Source organism: Cynocephalus volans, chromosome 4 (genome assembly GCF_027409185.1).
Source record: "Cynocephalus volans isolate mCynVol1 chromosome 4, mCynVol1.pri, whole genome shotgun sequence".
NCBI lineage: Eukaryota > Metazoa > Chordata > Mammalia > Dermoptera > Cynocephalidae > Cynocephalus > Cynocephalus volans.
The window spans coordinates 137,447,631-137,465,743 of NC_084463.1; the positions used below are offsets into that span (position 1 = coordinate 137,447,631).

The 18,113-nt window shown below is 32.8% G+C and overlaps 1 pseudogene; it reads left to right on the forward strand.

Moving 5' to 3' along the window:
- The first annotated feature begins 1,432 nt into the window (after positions 1-1,432).
- LOC134376431 (dynein axonemal assembly factor 11-like) lies at positions 1,433-13,093 on the forward strand (annotated as a pseudogene).
- The last annotated feature ends 5,020 nt before the right edge of the window (positions 13,094-18,113 follow it).

Below are 18,113 nucleotides of genomic sequence, written 5' to 3' on the forward strand. Positions count from 1 at the left end.
ATCTCAGAAAATATAAGACCAATTATTAGCTTTTATGAACTCTTTATAATCTACAGCATCAAGGGAAAAGATAAGTTTGTTAAATGAAACCCAGTTTGCAAAAAAAAGGCATTGCATGTGCTTTTACTTCTGATCTATTTTTAAGGTATTCAATGTACATGCCATCACTGGGGATACTGTTTGATGGATAAATCCGTCACTAAGAAAAAAAGATAATCATGCTTTTTAAAACTATCCTAAGAGAAATCAGAAAACTCCTTGCAAGTAATATGGATTTATCTGAAATAAGATCTAGTAAAGACCCATTAATATTTCTTGAGATAAAGTTCTTTATTCCCTTATCCTAAATTGCACAGCATAGAGGTTTAAAGGACATGCTATTTATTTGCAAATAATATTTTCCCCAGTGTGATAGGAATATTCTGAACATGAAAAAATTGGTGTCAGTGGCTTAGAAAGAATGTAAAAATGGTAAGCCAACTTTATTATTTATACCATATAATAAGTGAATTGAAGACTATAATGATTGCAGAGAAATTAAACCATTTAATAATCATTTAATTGGTCAATTTTTGATTTTCCTCCTCTATCGGATACTAAAATTAGCTTTTTTGTCTGTTATTTGCTGGCCTATTTCAGCATATTCAAAAACATTATAAGTGAATCAAGGACAAAATACACCAAAATAAAAGTGATTGTTGACTACTGAACTTGAATAGAATATTAATGAATCTTAATTGAAGTACTTCATTCTTTCCAAATTTTACTCTCTTTAAGTGTGATTATGGTTTGAAAAGTGATTGTAAAATGGTATACTAGAATATTGAAGTGATTTTCTCAAGTGTCTCCCACATTATATTTGCTCCTTTCTGAAGTAAATGGATACTTTTCCCTCATTGCCAGTGCTAAAAATTCCATTTGGAATTTAAAACAGTTTTAATGGACCTATTAGAATAAAAAAAGCCATTAATTCTTTTAAAAATGCTTACACCACTTTGGTCTTACTTCCTTTCTGTCATTGTAAAGGGGAACATTTTCAATGAATTCTGTCTGTCAAAATACAGTCATTTTTAATATTAAAATAGTTCTAATTAAGCATAATTTTAATAAAAGACAAAAAATAACTTATTGAGTGATTATTTTGTTTTAGGGCTTTGTAAAAGCCCCTTTGCATGGATTATTTCCTACAATGCTTGATGGTACAATATTCTAAGTCATCCTTCCAGAAACATACTCTTGTGAGTGGCTATATAAGGCAATAGTAATGACCAATTTTTTTATGAGAATTCGACGGAATTAAATTTATAGTAGATTTTTTTTTTCAAATACATGTCTTTTAAACAGTCTTAAAATAAATAAATAAAGTTAATCATTCAGCAAGTTTGGAAAAGAACACAGAACATTTGAGGGTAAATAATGGATTTCAAATAAGATGCCATCCAGACAACAAGAAGTAGTTGGACTAGCTAACTCAGATGGCAAGAACTGGCTGGATTTTGCAATATATTTTCAGGTAATGTATGTACGCAGGATTTTCAGGATGGTGAGACCACCACTCAATATTTAAAATAAAAAAGACAAAGCTGATTTTACTGTTTTACTGTAAATAAGAGACCTATGCTGGTCAGGCATATTTTGTCTGAGCAGAGCAGACTGCTGATTTTATGGAGGGATTCAGAAAAGAATGGAGTTCATGGATTGGCAGATTTTCCATCTATAGTTGGTATAAGTAGGTTGACGTCATCTGCAGAAATGTGGTTAATACAATGAGACTTTTGTTCACTGGTTGGCATTTAGAGACACATGTTAGAGCTAGTTCATTGCTGACGGGTAGACTTTCAAAACCTAGGGGCTGAAACCAATTGGTTGGATAAATTGTGTTTATTTTACGAAGTTGCCATTGATCCATTGAACAGGTTGTATTTATCAGGGTTCAAACAGAGAAGTTGAATCAGTACAGATATATATGAAAGTCTAAAGTCCTTTAGGGCAGGCAGTTAGAAAGGGAGAATCATAAATAGGCTGGATCCCCACCAGCAAGGACCAACCCGTTGTCATAGGTGAGAGTTTCTCTTTATCTCCAAGAAAGCCCTAAACTCTCTTTTGAGGACTTCCAGCTGAGTAAGTGATGCCCATCTAGGGTAACCTCTCTAAATTAATGTCCATTTATTATATATTTTTATTACATTTGCACTATCTCTTTATGGCAAAACTTAGAGTGGTGTTTGATTGGATAAGGGAAAAAAGGTGTGCATAAGACACAGAATGGCTACTTTTCTCCTTTTTTTCCTCCACCCTTTGTAAGGCAATAGCTCTAGTAATCCACCCTATTCATAAACATACTAGAAAGAAAATTCGAGGGGACAAAGTTTAACCTACCCCAAATGATAGCACAAAATCATTATAGGAGTTTTCTGTGACCAAAGAAAAATCAACCTCTTCATATATTTATAGAAACTTTTGTTATTCTCACTAATCTTTTCCACTATTTCCTTTCTCTATCTTTTCCCTTCCCTCATTTATCATGGCTTTTGTCATTATTCACTTACTGCATCAGGAAATGAATGTGGTATAGCACAATATGATGATGGCAAAGTACTTGTTTCACACTTGGTAGTGTTTGAATGTTTTGTCTCCCCAAAACTCATGTTGAAATCTCATCCCCAACTTGGCAATGTTGGGAGAAGTTTGGGTGATGGTGGGCAAATCCCTCATGAATAGATTAACACTCTGGGGGATGTGTAGTGAGTTCTCACTCTATTAGTTCTTGCCAGAGCTGGTTGTTTAAAAGACCCTGGCCCCTCCGTTTTCTCTCTCTCTCTCTCTCTCTCTCTGATGAACTGAAACATCTGGGATGGGAAAATCACTGTATGATGTACCTTGCTAGGTACAGTTTCTTAGAATCAGAGACATTTCCCTTGTTCAGTTGAAAGAGAAGTAGATGGCTCCCCTATTTCTCAATAGCACAGAAGTAGCAAAGAACAGTCTTGGATCTAAAGGAACATCTAGGGTATGGACCGTGTGAACTTAGGACTGAGGTCTAGATGGGTTGAAGTCATCTTAGTGGAAGCTTGAGTGAATTAATGGCTTTGAGAAATATATCCAACTTCTACTCCCGAATAAGGTTAAAACATGTTAGAAATTTAGACATAATATCAAGAAAAAGTGTTGGAATCACTCTCAAAATGATTAATGCCAAATTTCTGTCAGTCTGCTGAAAAGGTGGCTTAAAAATTAGAACTTATAGAAATATAATTATATTCATTAAAGTCAGAATACATAAAATTACTAAAATTTTTATTCCTTTTCAGATTCTAAATTGTTATACCACCTATCATTCCAATATTTTAAATAATTATTTTTGTATATGAATTGTGACTGTGGTCCTGATCTTTCACTTCGTAGTTATAATAAAGCTATTAGGGTAGAAAAACCTGCCTGAAATAGGACTCTCCGCCCAACCCCCTCCCTTATTAAAAAAAAAATTTCGTTCTTGTGAAACATAGGAATAAGAATATAAGATTAAAATTCTTCTACCTTCTGTTGGTCAAGGAGTATATACCACAGTATGTAATAATACCTAGGCCATTTTTTCACTCTGAACTCAGTCCAATTCTATTACTTGATTTTGGAAATGGATTTTGAACACAGGCCTGTTTGACTAATCAGATGATCATTTTCCTATTTGTTTTCTATTTAAATGCTGAGTGGCAGAGCTGTATTTGGGAGGGCAATGATTTCATTACACCAACAGGGGGAACTGCCATTCCAGCAAAACAACAAAAGCCAACTTGGCTAAGGGAAAATGTTTCCTATCATGCTGAAGGAGCCACAAGAGAAATGCCGACAAAATGTCACCTCAAACACAATGACTACAGGATTACAGAAATCTAATTAGCCATTTCATTAACTGAATTCTATCTGTGGAGATGGCAAACAATAGAGCTCGGAAACATTCTCTCATTTGAAATATATCAAACTGTCAAGGAAATTGTTGAAAAGTTTGCTTCCTGTATTTTTTTCAGGTGTTGAAGGTGGGACTAGGGAAATGGAGTGAGTTATAAAAAGGTTACATTTCAGAGGGTTTGTAAAAACTGATGACACTTTCAGGGAGCTAAATCCACTACTGTGGATATATTGACAATGATGCTTTAGAAATCTCATTTATTTTCTTCGTTCCACATGAGCTTAATTAGGTAGATTTATAGAAATCATGTTCTAAGGGTCACGTCTTACACAAATTATTGAGAAGATGCAATTTTGCACAATTATATCTTCATATAGCACTTACACTGTCTGGATTACAGGATTAGATTAAAACTCTTTGAAGGCAGGTGTCTCATTTTACTAATTTGAGTGTCTAAGACTTTTAAAGTAACAAATAAATGAATGAAATAATTTTTAGAATAAGCAAAATTTTTTAAACTCAAAAAGAACAAAGCAGTATGAATCCAAGAGTAATGGAAAGAAATTGATGGTATGATTACAATTTATGATTTATTAAAAAAAATCACCTGGTGTTCAATGTAATCACTTAGTGAAATGTTAAGAATTGCCACTGAATTTTGATGAGGATGTTACAGCAGATAAAAAGCACTGAAATAGACAGCAGTCAAGCTCCCATCAATTGTACATTTTTACTTCGGGATTGTTCATTGTATCCTCAATGGCTGCTGCACATTAGCAAAGCACACAGTGCATGATCAAGCCAGTTGCCACTTTTCTGCTGTAATTTGTGGCTGCTGCTTTGTGACTTGGCCTCCTTCACTCCATAGGACGTGATTTTACATTGGGTCCGTGGTGACATCTTAATAATACCTTATCCCACCTGCCTGCAGAGTGTGGCTTTCAATGCTTCAGTAAAGAAGACAGTTGTTTTGTTCGAAGGGAAAGATGCATAGAGGAAACTGAGGGAACATTTCTTCTCTAAAAAAACCCACGTGGATTGTTAGGTAAATGACAATGTTAAGAAAAGGTTTAGAGAGAATTTGAAGGATGTTGAGAATGGCCCTTGAGATAACCAGGACTGAAAACACTTTTAAACTATGTAGCACCATTTACACAACTGAAGATATGCCACTTTCAGTACAGTAGAAAACAATTTGTTGCCACTAAGTTCCAGGGAGATTTTTGATTTTAGAACAACATAATGTTCACAGGAACACCAGGATTCTGATTGCACTGTAATTCAAGGGTGGCTCTCTTTATAAAGCACGTGGGTTGCTGCTGTGTACTGCCAAGAAAACAATTAGGAAGTGAGAAGTTCAGATAAGCAGGTTGGCTGTTTTGTTTATAGGATGCTGTATAGTTTGTTTGATTCTTTGCAGCAGTTATTCAGTCTTCCTGAGGATGAAGAAAACGTTCTTCTCTTTAAGAACCAAACTTTTAGCTTCCTATTCTATATTATATCATAGGATAAAACACAGGACAGAGTAAAAGGCCAAAATTCTGATGATTTAAGGAACACTTACATCTCCTTGAGCTATCAGATTCCAGATGAAGAGGCTGCAATTCAAATTCATAAGTTTAAGACATCCAACACTTTAAAAGTTCATCCATGGAAAAATAAAATTCTGCAAGAACACCACAATGGTAATTTAGGACATTTAGGTTTTTTTTTCAGATATATTGAATTTGCTCAAAAACTAATTTTCTACCAAAAGCAGGCACCACAGCAAACAAACAAACCTAATAATAGAATATTGGTTTAGAATACTAAACAATGAGATTAATGAAATAATGTATTGTGTTGAAGAAAACAGCATTAAAGAAACTTTGAATAACAGAATTGGTAACTTCAAGTTTAAAAGTAAAGGACTTTTTTGTTTTTAAATAAAAGTTTTCTTTGTTTTGTCTTTATAGATTGTCAGGAGAAAACACCATTTTAAAGACTGATCTTGAGCTAGTATCTTTAAAAAGGAATTAATCTATTAGTTCCTTTATTGACTAGGATTAACAATGACTTTCTTCAGTTAAATACAGTTACTTATTTGTTTAAATTGATGTCTCATAGATATTTTACTGTCATCATTGTTGATTGGTAGGAAACAATAAGCTTAAAAATATAAATATTATACTTCTCAATGAAAATAGACCTAAGACAATATTTTCCTGAATTCCAATTTCCGTGGGAGACTAAAACATCTTTAAATAAAAATCCTAGTCACACGAACAAAAGTCCCTTATTGTCTCCACAAAATAGTTGTATCGATTTATTAAAATAGAAAATGGGGTTAATCATACTCACTGTTTAAAGTGTCACGTAAATGCTAGAGGAAATTAATAAGGAATTTGGAAATAATCACACTTAAGAATAAAATTATATGCTTTTCTATTTTGCACATTTAAATAGCAAAGGCTTTCTTACCCAAAGTCTAATTATGCAGCTAGTTGGAAAATTAAGAGCTTTTGTTTATGCCAAGGATTTGACTGAGGCTCATAGTATACTACACACTGTTTTATGGGGGCTACACTTTAGTGTGGAGATTCTTAAAATGTGGTCAGGAAGCTTTGGGCATCCTTGATGTTTTTAGGGTGTCTGTGAGGTCCAACTATTTTCATAATTATATTAAAACATTCATTAGCTTTTTCCACTATTCATTTAACATTTACACTGATGCTGCGAAAGCAAATGTGGTAAAATTGTTGGTGCCAGAGAATCATGGCAGTGGCACCAGACTATACCAAATAATCAATGTGTTCTTCATCACCACATACTAACAATAACAACAATGCCAGTTCTCCACAAGAACGTCTTTGATGAAATAGTGAATAATATTAACTTTATTAAATCTCAACCCTTGAGTACACTTCTATTTTATTTTATCTTACTTTATTTTATATTCCATGTTACAAAATGGGGAGCACTTCTGCTCCGAACCATAGTAAATCATTGTCTACAGGAAAAGTACTTGTGCAGTTATTTAATTTGTGCTAAATTACCTGTTATGTTTTACAACACCATTTTTACTTGAAAGAACATCTACCTATTAAGACAGGCGTTTGTGGACTCTTCCTCGAAAAGGAATAAAGTGAGCTTGTCACTATAAAAAAAAATTGTAGACGATTCATGGCCAGTGATAAAATTAATATTTCAAGTGAAAATTAGAATTTTTGAAGACTATATCTGATATTGTGAGACTAACAACGTCCCAACACTTAAAGTTAGATGTGATGATATCTTTTGGATTTTAATAAATGCAATCTTTAATATAATGAATTAGGTCAACATTTGGAACTTCTGCATAACTTAGTGAACGAATATTTTCTAATTAATGAATTCACATTGGTAAAAATTCAGTTATGACTTAAACATTTATTCAAATTGTAGGATTTACCAATGAATTTTAAGAAAAGTTCATTGACATGGGCACAGATTCCACCTTTAAACTGCCCTTTAAGAAACTATACCTGGTGCATTTTCCTATAGTATCAAAAATAAATATTAAAATTATATGAAAAGGCTTTTAAAATACAGTACTGCTCCCATTTTTAACTGTGTGCATGCATATGAGACTGTTTTTTATTTAGACATATCTCAACCAAAGTAGCACCTCACAACATATTGCATGCATAAGCAAATATGAAAATCTAGCTATCCTCTATTTAACAAATCCTTAAAGAGATTTGCCAGAAAGAAAAAAGAAATAAGAGAATGCCACCTTTCTCAGTAATTATTTTTGTTTTGAAAAATCTAGCGACTTTTGTAATATGTGCTACTTTTGTTAATGGTTAATGGATTTATAATAATTTTAAATTGATAAATAAGTACTTTAAATTTTCCCAGTTTTAATTTCTAATATGGATAATTGGTGGATACAGACAAATAAAAAAAACCTCTTTGGGATCCTCAATTTTAAGACTGTGTTCTTGAAACCAAAATATATGAAAACTGTGGTTCCAGTACATTTACGTACTTTTGTTTCCTCCAAAAGGAAACTTCATTAATTCCTAAGCCTGTTAATGTCAGTTGTACTTGTTATTATAATTAGGTAATAAAACATTATGTGCACTGTTGAATTGTGTGTGTCAAGAAACAGCTTCTGTTGTTTGAATGAAAATTAAGTTAAAAACTAAGAGGATTTTTTACAAAAACATAAATTATATATAAATAAAATAAACATAAAATACTGGAAGGAAATATTGTAAAAATCTGAAAGAATCCTGTCCTGAGGTTGTAGTATCTTTAAGTTCTTACTACATCTTGAAAATAAATTCAAATTAATAACCTTTTAACACTTTATAATTTATATCATGCAAGAAAAGTGATGTGAAGCTCAAGTGAGTAGAACAACGTGCACTGGAAAGGTTTTTGTCTCTACAGTAAAAAAGACTGGCTAATGACAGACTCTTTATATATTTTAACTAAGGAGGTATTTGAAGCATTGTTTTTAACTATATTATATCTTAACCGTTTTTGTAACTGATTAACCAAATACTGATACCTAATACTAGTATTGAGCTTTTCGTATCATTATAGTTACCTATATAAAAGTGGAAGAGAAGTAAAAGCAATTATGGTGCAGACACATTATTGTGTGCACTTCTCTGGATGAAACATATAATGTTTTGATAGAGTCTTTTGGGCCTCTTGAACATCCCATATTTTGGTCCCATAAAGACCAGGGATCCTTGGTGGCAGTTTCCTGCATTTATTAGGTATATTGGTTTGCTAGGGCTGCCATAACAAAATACCACAGACTAAATGGCTTAGACAACAGAAATCTATTTTATCATAGTTCTTGAGGCTAGAAGTCTAAGAATAAGGTGTTGGCAAGCTTGGTTTCTTCTGAGGCCTTGCTCCTTGGCTTACAGATGGCCCCTTTTCTTAGTGTTCTCACTTGGTCTTTTCTTTGCACACATATCCCTAGTGTCTAACTGTGTCCAAATTTTCTCTTTTTATAAAGACACCAGTGAAATTGCATTAGGGCCCATCCTAATGGCCCCATTTTCACTTGATCACCTCTTTAAACACCCTGTCTTCAAATACAATTACTTTCTGAGGTTTGGAGGTTTAAGGCTTCAACACATGAATTTCTGTGGGACACAAGTTGGCCCATAACATAGGGTTCCTGATCATTAGAATGCTACCATAAGCTTTACTGACCTGGCAATCTGAGCCTTCCCTTCTCACACTCTTGAAGACCTCTATTTCCTCTATTAACTGGCTTTGTATGTAAAACAGTTACACTGACTGGTTTTTGAGTAAATCTCAGCTGACAAATAACTGAATGTATCTTTATTTTTAGTTCAGGACTCAATCAAAAAAACCCTTTTGAAATTATTCAGTTTATTGTTAGCAGACATTTTCTCAAAAGGTTAGATAGTAAATCTTTTAAGCATTATGGACCAACAGGTAATATCAAGGATATTATTTAGGCATTTATGTAATTGTTTAAAATGCAAAAATTTAACCATGTAAAAACTATTCTTAACTTGTGGGCCAGATTTGGCCTGGCCTAGATCATTGGTTTCTTTGTAGGTAGAAAAAATTTAAGCTCAGATTAAAAAAACAAAATAACAAAAAACCCACCCTTTTTTAAGTCATGTGGAAATGAATAGAACGATGTATCCAAAACCAAATTCAGAGTAGCTATGTCATGTTGGTTCTTTGCAATGTGAAATATAAGCTAGAATGATCATTTTAAAAGATGATTAATCACAGATGATTTGTCTGAACCTGTAGAAAATCCAAAAGAATCTGCAGATAAGTTAGGCAAGGTAGTTGAATACAAGGGTAATGGAGAAAATCAGGAGTATATCTATATAACAACAACAACAACAACAACAAAATGATATTATACGAAATTATTTTTTTTAAAGTACCAAAAATAACAAACAGGTACCTATCAAATAGATGCTTTTTTAAATGTCATTTTGTATAACATCACTTATTTTCAGATTGATTTATAGATTAAACATAATCTTAATAATTTCTATTACTTTACATTTCCATTTGTAAAAATTGATGTATTGATTTTAAAATATACATTGAAATGTGTAAGTGGCCAGAAATAGCCAAGATATCTTTCATGAGGAACATTTTTGGAAAATCTGCTCTACTACCTATCAGGAATTATTTTAAAACTATAATAATTACTATAGCATGGTACAACTGCTAAGCTAGACAAATACACAAATAGAGCAGATTAGAAAGTTCAGAAATAAGTTCACATAGCTATAGAAATTTGATATACAGTAAGTATATGGCAATACAGATCACCACATTAAACAAATAATCATTGAAGATGCTGTGTAAATAGATACTTATACATGAATAAAAAAATACTTGATTCCAGATGGATTTTAAATTCAAATATGAAAGGAAAAATAAAACAGAACAATAATTTTAACAATTTCATCAGAAAATATTAACACCTTAAAGTATGGAAAATAATTTAGCAAGGCAAAGAAAACACTTCCCATAAAGGAAAAGATTAATAAATCAGGCTATATTAAATTAAAGAAAGCTTGTCTTTCAGTAGATACTATTTTATCTAATAAGGACATTTTAGTTACATTACTAACTAATTTACTTCCATCCTGTAGAGATACATACTGATATTTTACAAAAACCAAACAAAAGAAATATATCTTGGAATCCTGACTTTAAAATAGTCCAGTTGTGGGTAGATGTGGAAAGAGTAGAGGTGAGATGAGAATGATAATTCTTAAAGATGGATAATGATAAATAAAAGTTTATTATACTCTTCTCAAAATTATCTCTCAAATGTTTCAATATTTTCACAATAACATTTAAATCAATAGAGTAGGAAAAATTAATTACTACACATGTAATAGACAATGGAATCATATTCTGATTAGATAAAGAACTGCTATAAATCAGGATGACAAAAAGACAAAATGTAGAAAAATGGCTAAGAGACTTGAGCAGACACTTCACAAAAGAAGACATTCAAATTTCCAATAAGCATAAGAAAGAAGATCAACACCATTAGTCATCAAGGAAATATATATATATATATATATATATATATATATATATATATATATATATATATATATATATATATATATATATATATATATAAATTCACTAATACACCACTGTACGCCCAACAGAATAACTAAAATTTAAAAAAAATATTGACCATTGACCACGCCGTTGCTAGTGAGGATGTGGCACAATTAGAATTCTCACATGTTAAAGATCTAAATATAAATTATTTTCAGGGTACGAGCCAAGCATACCAGGCCCTCATACCAGACAGGTGCCCTGGATTGGATCATGCAAGATATTATTAGACAAAATACCAGAATGCCAAACAGTGTATTGCGTATTAGCCCGTTTTTTCTTTTTTCTTTTTTTCTTTTCTTTCTTTTTTTTGCTTATAACAGAATACTTGAAACTGGGTGATTTATAAAGATAATGAAATTTATTGCTTACAGTTTCTGAGGCTGGGATGTCCAAAGTCCATATAGTGGTGGTGACAGAGACCCAGGGGTCTCACATTGCAAGATAGTGGAAGCAGAGAAAGAGAGAGAGACAGAATCTCCTCTTCTTTTAAAGCCCTCAGAACCAGCCTGTGACCACCATTTTTAATGCATTCACTACTGCACAGTCCTACAATCCAATACCTCTTCAAGGCTTCATCTTTCAATTGACATAATAGGATTTCCCACCCTCTTAACAGTCACAGTGGAGACCAAGTTTCTAATCTATAAAACCTGGACACAATTCAAGCTTCACTGAGTTTTGGGGGGACACAATTCAATCCACTACATACAGTGAGTATGTAATTTTTTTTCCCTGGAGGAATTCTCCTTGCATTAACAAGAAATAGAAATATAGATTATATTGACAAACATTGCTGGGATTTAAAAATTCTCTGTCTTCAAAATAATTTCATTGGAAAATTTTAAATGTTAGTTAAATAAAGAAACTTGAATATTTGAATTCGGCTTTAAAAAACATAGAGAAGTTGAAAATTTGGAAAGATGTGAAGGGATAAAACTTGACCTGAGTGTAAATTTTATTGCAAAGCTAAGCAGCAGTAAAACCCTGTAGCATAATATCCACCTGAAGAAGCTCCTTCTCACGGGCAACCCGTGTGCTGACTATGAATGATACAGGAAGTTGGTGGTAGCAATTCTTTAACAATTGAAGTGTAGGATGTTGAAGAAAGGGAAATCAGGAGAGATTCAGGAATTGCAGAATTACCTAGAAATTGAACAATAAAAGTTTATTGTCTCAAATGAACCAAAGTCAAACAAATGCATTAGAGGAGACTTCAAGAATAGCATAAAAATGAACACAAGGAAAAGGGGAGTAACCTGGGCTTTAACATTGATACACAGATATCACTGCTACAATTTTATCTTCTTTAGAGTACAAAAACCACCAGATATTAGAAATACAGAAAGAGGGACTCAACCTAAAGATAAAAGCAAAAAGTAACTAGAACTCTGGTATAAATCCACTGAGTTTACTCCTGAATTCAGATTGGAAACTCTTAGACATATGGTAAAATGACTAAAATATTAAAAAAAAAAAAAAAGATGAATCCAAAGAAGTAAGGGTAAACACTTAGAACTTTGATCACTGAAGGCAGAAAAGACCTTAAAATAAATGAGCTTTAACTTGACTTCTTTGTGAAAGATAATGAAAAGTATAACCAGATCATCCTGAACTTTGCTGTCTGTAAGTATGTGGATACCTTTTTGATGAAGCCAATTTGCAGCCAACTTATGTGCAAGTAACAATCAAATGAAAGTCATTTCAGCTTGTACTTCTTGCATAAGTCAAACCTGACAGCATCTCTAATAAACAATCTCAGCAGCAGGGCATGTAGTAATATGCATGGCCAAGATAGGAGAAGTAATTATAGGTGGAAGATAAACATCCATGTGTGTGAAAAACTACCTTGGACATCAACAGAGAATAAACAAGCAAGAAGAGCATGCAAACTGAGACTCTAGAGGTAGATTCCAGCAAATGTATGTTTTCTGATGCAGCTAACTTAGTTCAGAAGGTAAAACACATGCCCAGAAGAGTTGGATCTGAGCCAAAATTATACCAAATGATGAGGATTCACACCGTGCGGATAATGTTGGAAGGCCTCCCTTGATTTGAAATATCAGGCTGCATTATCATTGAAAGTGCCCCATGAGACCCAGTTTTACTCTGCAAAGAATGTATGCATAACACTCATGGGGTTCACACAGAGTTATTAATCAATATTACTACTTTAATGTTTTAACTCCTCTACTTTGTATAGTACAAGTTTTAAACTGTTTTAAACTTTAAATATGCACCTCAATATGCTCCTAGCTGATTATGTGTCCATATAAGGTGTTAGCTCGTGAAAATGTTCATAAATTACTACCAACACTTTGCAGAACATTTTGGGATCATCTACTACATTTGAACGTGCGCGTTACCTACGATAAAACAATCCTACTCTTTGGTGTGTACCAGAGAGAAAAGTATAACATAAAAGAAACAGAAGAATTTTAGAACAAAACACTATTTCTAAAGGACAAATATAAAAAAAGAAAGCATAAAAATCCATCATACAGTGATAAAATGAATGATCCTTAAATTTATGCAAAAATATGTAATATTATTAAGCACAGGAAGGCAAGAACTATATATAATTATATATGTAGCTATGTGAATATAAGAAAAAAGCTGGAAAAATTAAAATAATAAAATAAAATAAAACCATCACCTACCCCCCCCCCAAAAATCCTTATATATAAAGTTAAAAAAAAAAACTGACAAATTACCTTAAGTGTTAAAATTTAAGATGTTAGATTCCTTTGGGAAGAAAGAAAGAAATAGTGACTGATGGAGGACCAGGTGCATCTCGGAAATTCACACTGTTTTATTTATTGTCCTTTTTTGAGGTTTCACAACTGTTCATATTTGGACAATTTATGGAAATGTACAGTTATCCTTTGCATCCTTTTTATGTGTGGTACACTTTAATATAATACGCTTGAAAACAGGAAGTTCACTTAAAGTGAAAAATTTGGCAGTGCATTTGAAAAGGATAAAAATGTGCATGAATTATTATTCCAATTTTACTAATGAAGAAAATAAGACATTCAAAAGACCAGTGTCAAGTCAAATAACTTTTGAAAGTCTTATTTTCTTCATTAGTAAAATTGGAATAATAACAACAGACTCATACATGTGTATGTGTATGTATGTGTGTGAGATGGGTGAGTGTGTAATTAGATAAAATATTGTATGAAAGCCTGCAGTGAAGTGTCAGGCACAAACCCAGTATCCCTACTGGCATCTCCCTGGCAGACCTTGGAAACTAGACCCATACCTCTCACCATATACTAAAATCAACTCAAAATGGAATAAAGAATTAAATATGCACCCTGAAACAATAAAACTTCTTAAAGAAAACATAGGAGAAACACTCCAGGAAGTAGGACTGGGCACAGACTTCATGAATATGACCACAAAAGCACAGGCAACCAAAGGAAAAATAAATGGGATTATATCAAACTAAAAAGCTTCTGCACAGCAAAAGAAACAATTAACAGAGTTAAAAGACAACCAACAGAGTGGCAGAAAATATTTGCAAAATATACATCTGACGAAGGAGTAATATCCAGAATATAGAAGGAATTCAAACTAGTTTACAACAAAGAAACAAGTAACCCAATTAAAAACTGGGCAAAGGAGCTAAATAGGCATTTCTCAAAGGAAGATATACAAATGGCCAACAGACACATGAAAAAATGCTCAACATCACTCAGCATTTGGGAAATGCAAATCAAAACCACATTGAGATACCATCTCACCTCAGTTAGGATGGCTAACATCCAAAAGACTGTGAATAATAAATGCTGATGAGGTTGCAGAGAAAAAGGAACTCTCATACATTGTTGGTGGGACTGCAAAATGGCACAGACTCTATGGAAAATGGTATGGAGGTTCCTCAAACAATTGCAGTTAGATCTACCATATGACCCAGCTATCCCACTGCTGGGAATATACCCAGAGGAATGGAAATTATCAAGTCGAAGGTGTCCCTGTTCCCCAATATTCATCACAGCACTCTTTACAATAGCCAAGAGTTGGAACCAGCCTACATGTCCATCATCAGATGAGTGGATATGGAAATTGTGGTATATCTACACAATGGAATACTACTCAGCTATAAAAAAGAATGAAATACTGCCATTTGCAATGACATGGATGGACCTAGAGAGAATTATATTAAGTGAAATAAGTCAGGCACAGAAAGAGAAATATCACATGTTCTCACTTATTTGTGGGAAATAAAAATAAATAAATAAGTTCATGAATAAACTGGGGGGGAGGAGAGGGAAGAAGACACAACAATTACAATTCCTTGTAGTTGATACAACAAGTGAACATATATGAGGTTGTTGGGGGAGAGGGAGGAGGGAAGGAGGTTTTGGTAATGGGCCACAATAATCAACCACTTTGTATATTGACAAAATAAAATTAAATTAAAAAAATAAATAAATAAAACTAAAAATAATTGTCAATGAAAAAAAAAGTTACTTGAAATTTGGGTGAATTTTAAGACTATAGATTTGAGTCAGGCAGACCTGAGCTTGCATGCCTATCTCCATCACTAGATACACAATTTATTTATTTATTTTTGGCAGCTGGCCAGTATGGGATTCTGAACCGTTGACCTTGATATTATAACACTGGACTCTAACCAACTGAGCTGACCAGCCAGCCTTCTTATAAGCTTATTATATTACAAAGGTGATAATATATATCATCAGATCATAGGATTTTTGGAAAGATTAAATGAAATAATATACAAATAATTGGGTACCAGATTACATGACAGTACTTAAAAAATGTTATTATTCAAACAATAATCATTTGTACTTCCTGTTAGAATAAAACATTGCTGGAGAGCAGCTCCACAGGATTCGTTGGACCTGAATAGGTGGTGTGGATTCGGTGAAAAGGAAGAGACGGATCACAGATGTCTAGTGCAAGTGTGGACAACGACCACATGAATCTTGCTTTATTTATATGTTTTTACTTAATCTTTTACATATTAATTTATCTTTTAATCAAAACATTTCTTATTTCATTTCTATTGAACAAGAAAGGTCAAAACATTCCAGAGTACTCATGCTCTGACAAAAACACCCAGTCATGCATCAATAGCTCACCCCAAAGCTTGTGTCTTGTGGCCTGGAAACCATGCAATAGTAGCATGCTTGGCTTTAGAAAGCATCAGACTTTTAGTTTAAACTCTAATTCTTAACCTTCTTAACTTACAATTTAACCCTTTTTAAATCTTACTTATACTTACTATACTTGATTTTCATAACATCGATTACTTATGTTTGACAATTGTTTATACTCTATATCATATAATCATTTTAATTTATAATCAAAATCACAATATTTATAACATGATTTTTTATCATAAAACTTAACTATAAATCTCTATTAAATTTTATATTATTGATACAAGTTTTATGTTACAAACCAATTTAAACAAAACCTGTTAATATCAAAATTTATGTTTTTCTACTATCTAACTTATTCATCTTTGTAATGAAACTTTTCATCTCCCTGCCAAGAGACTCCGGGAACAGCACAGGGGACAAAGTGAAAAGTTAAATGACCCTTCTTAAGTTTGTTAAAATACATGGCGTCATTCTTATTATTACTATGGAATGACATGTTCTTGGTGAATCAAGTGAAGCAGTGGGAGTGGAGAAGGAATAAAGAAATCTGTAAATGGTTGTGATCAATTAGTTGTGAACAAACAGGAAATTCCACGGAGCCATGTCAAACATACGGGGCCCCCTTGCAGCCTATTGAACAAGGGGTATCATTCCTTAGGCTCTCATGCCATTGCCGATAGCAAGATGGCTCTTGACAAAACACTACTACTGAGGTGCCATTGAGATATGGATTTTTTTGGAATACTTATTTCTTAATTAAATTTTTGTAAAAATATCTCGATTTTTTTCTAATTGCTTTAACTAAAGCACACGTATTAAGGCACACTTACTTTATAAAAATCTCTATTCAGAAGAGGAACATATTCTAAAATTGATACCTTAAACTATATTTTAAAATACAACAATGGCTAAAATAGTTTTAATTAATTCATGCTGTCAAAAATTACTTCCATCATAACTTTGAAAAAAATTTATGCACACACAGACATGTATACAAACATATATTCTATTCGTTCTATTTCTCTGGAGAACTCTGACTAATACAGGGGCCATGCATAAATGCATTTTATTTTTCCAACTATGTATCAATATCTTCTAGGATGCTTTATTAAGTATATTCTCTATCTATGTATTCTCTATATAAATGTATTTGTTCTCTAAATAACATGTGCTTAGGTGTAATATATGAGTTGGTGTTAATATACATACTTAATAAGGTGTAAAACAACCTGGCTTAAAGTTTGTACTCAATAAATATTTTTTGAATATTTTTAAATAAATCATACACATAAATTTTTTCTAGTACTAAAATTGTCCTTAATTATATATTTTATTTTTTAAAAAAGAAAGAAAAGGAAAGAAGGAAGAGAAAGAAAGAAAAAAAGAAAGAAAATTTAACTTATTAAAATGATCTCAGCCAGTGTCCAGAGAATGGCTTAAAGGATCCAACTTCATTTTAGAGAGATGGAAAAAGATGATGTTTAAATAACTAGGCCAAGATCACCAACTTATTATGGGGTGGGGCTGCAGTAAGTACTCAGATGGCCTAAGGTAGCTCATACTCCCTCTGATTATACCATGCAGGCTCTCAGTTTTACAAGTTCACGATCTCTGAGGGTTTCCATTTGTTTGTTTTGTTTCTTTTTGAGTCACTTTTAGAGGATTTGGAGCCATGGCAAGAGCTGCTACAGTGATGCTCTTGGCTTGCCAGTTCTCTGGGATGGCTGACCATGTAAATGATGGTTGATTATCCTGTTGGCACAATTTTGTGCTTCTAACATTGCTGCCATATGGTCGTGTTTTCCCATTGGAAAATCTGACTAGTTTGTAAACTTTTTTCCTCAAGAGCAGAGACCATGACTCCTCCTTCTTTGAACATCTATTTTGGGCTGAGGATAGCACACTCAAGAGCAAAACTTGATAAACAGAATGGGGATTCG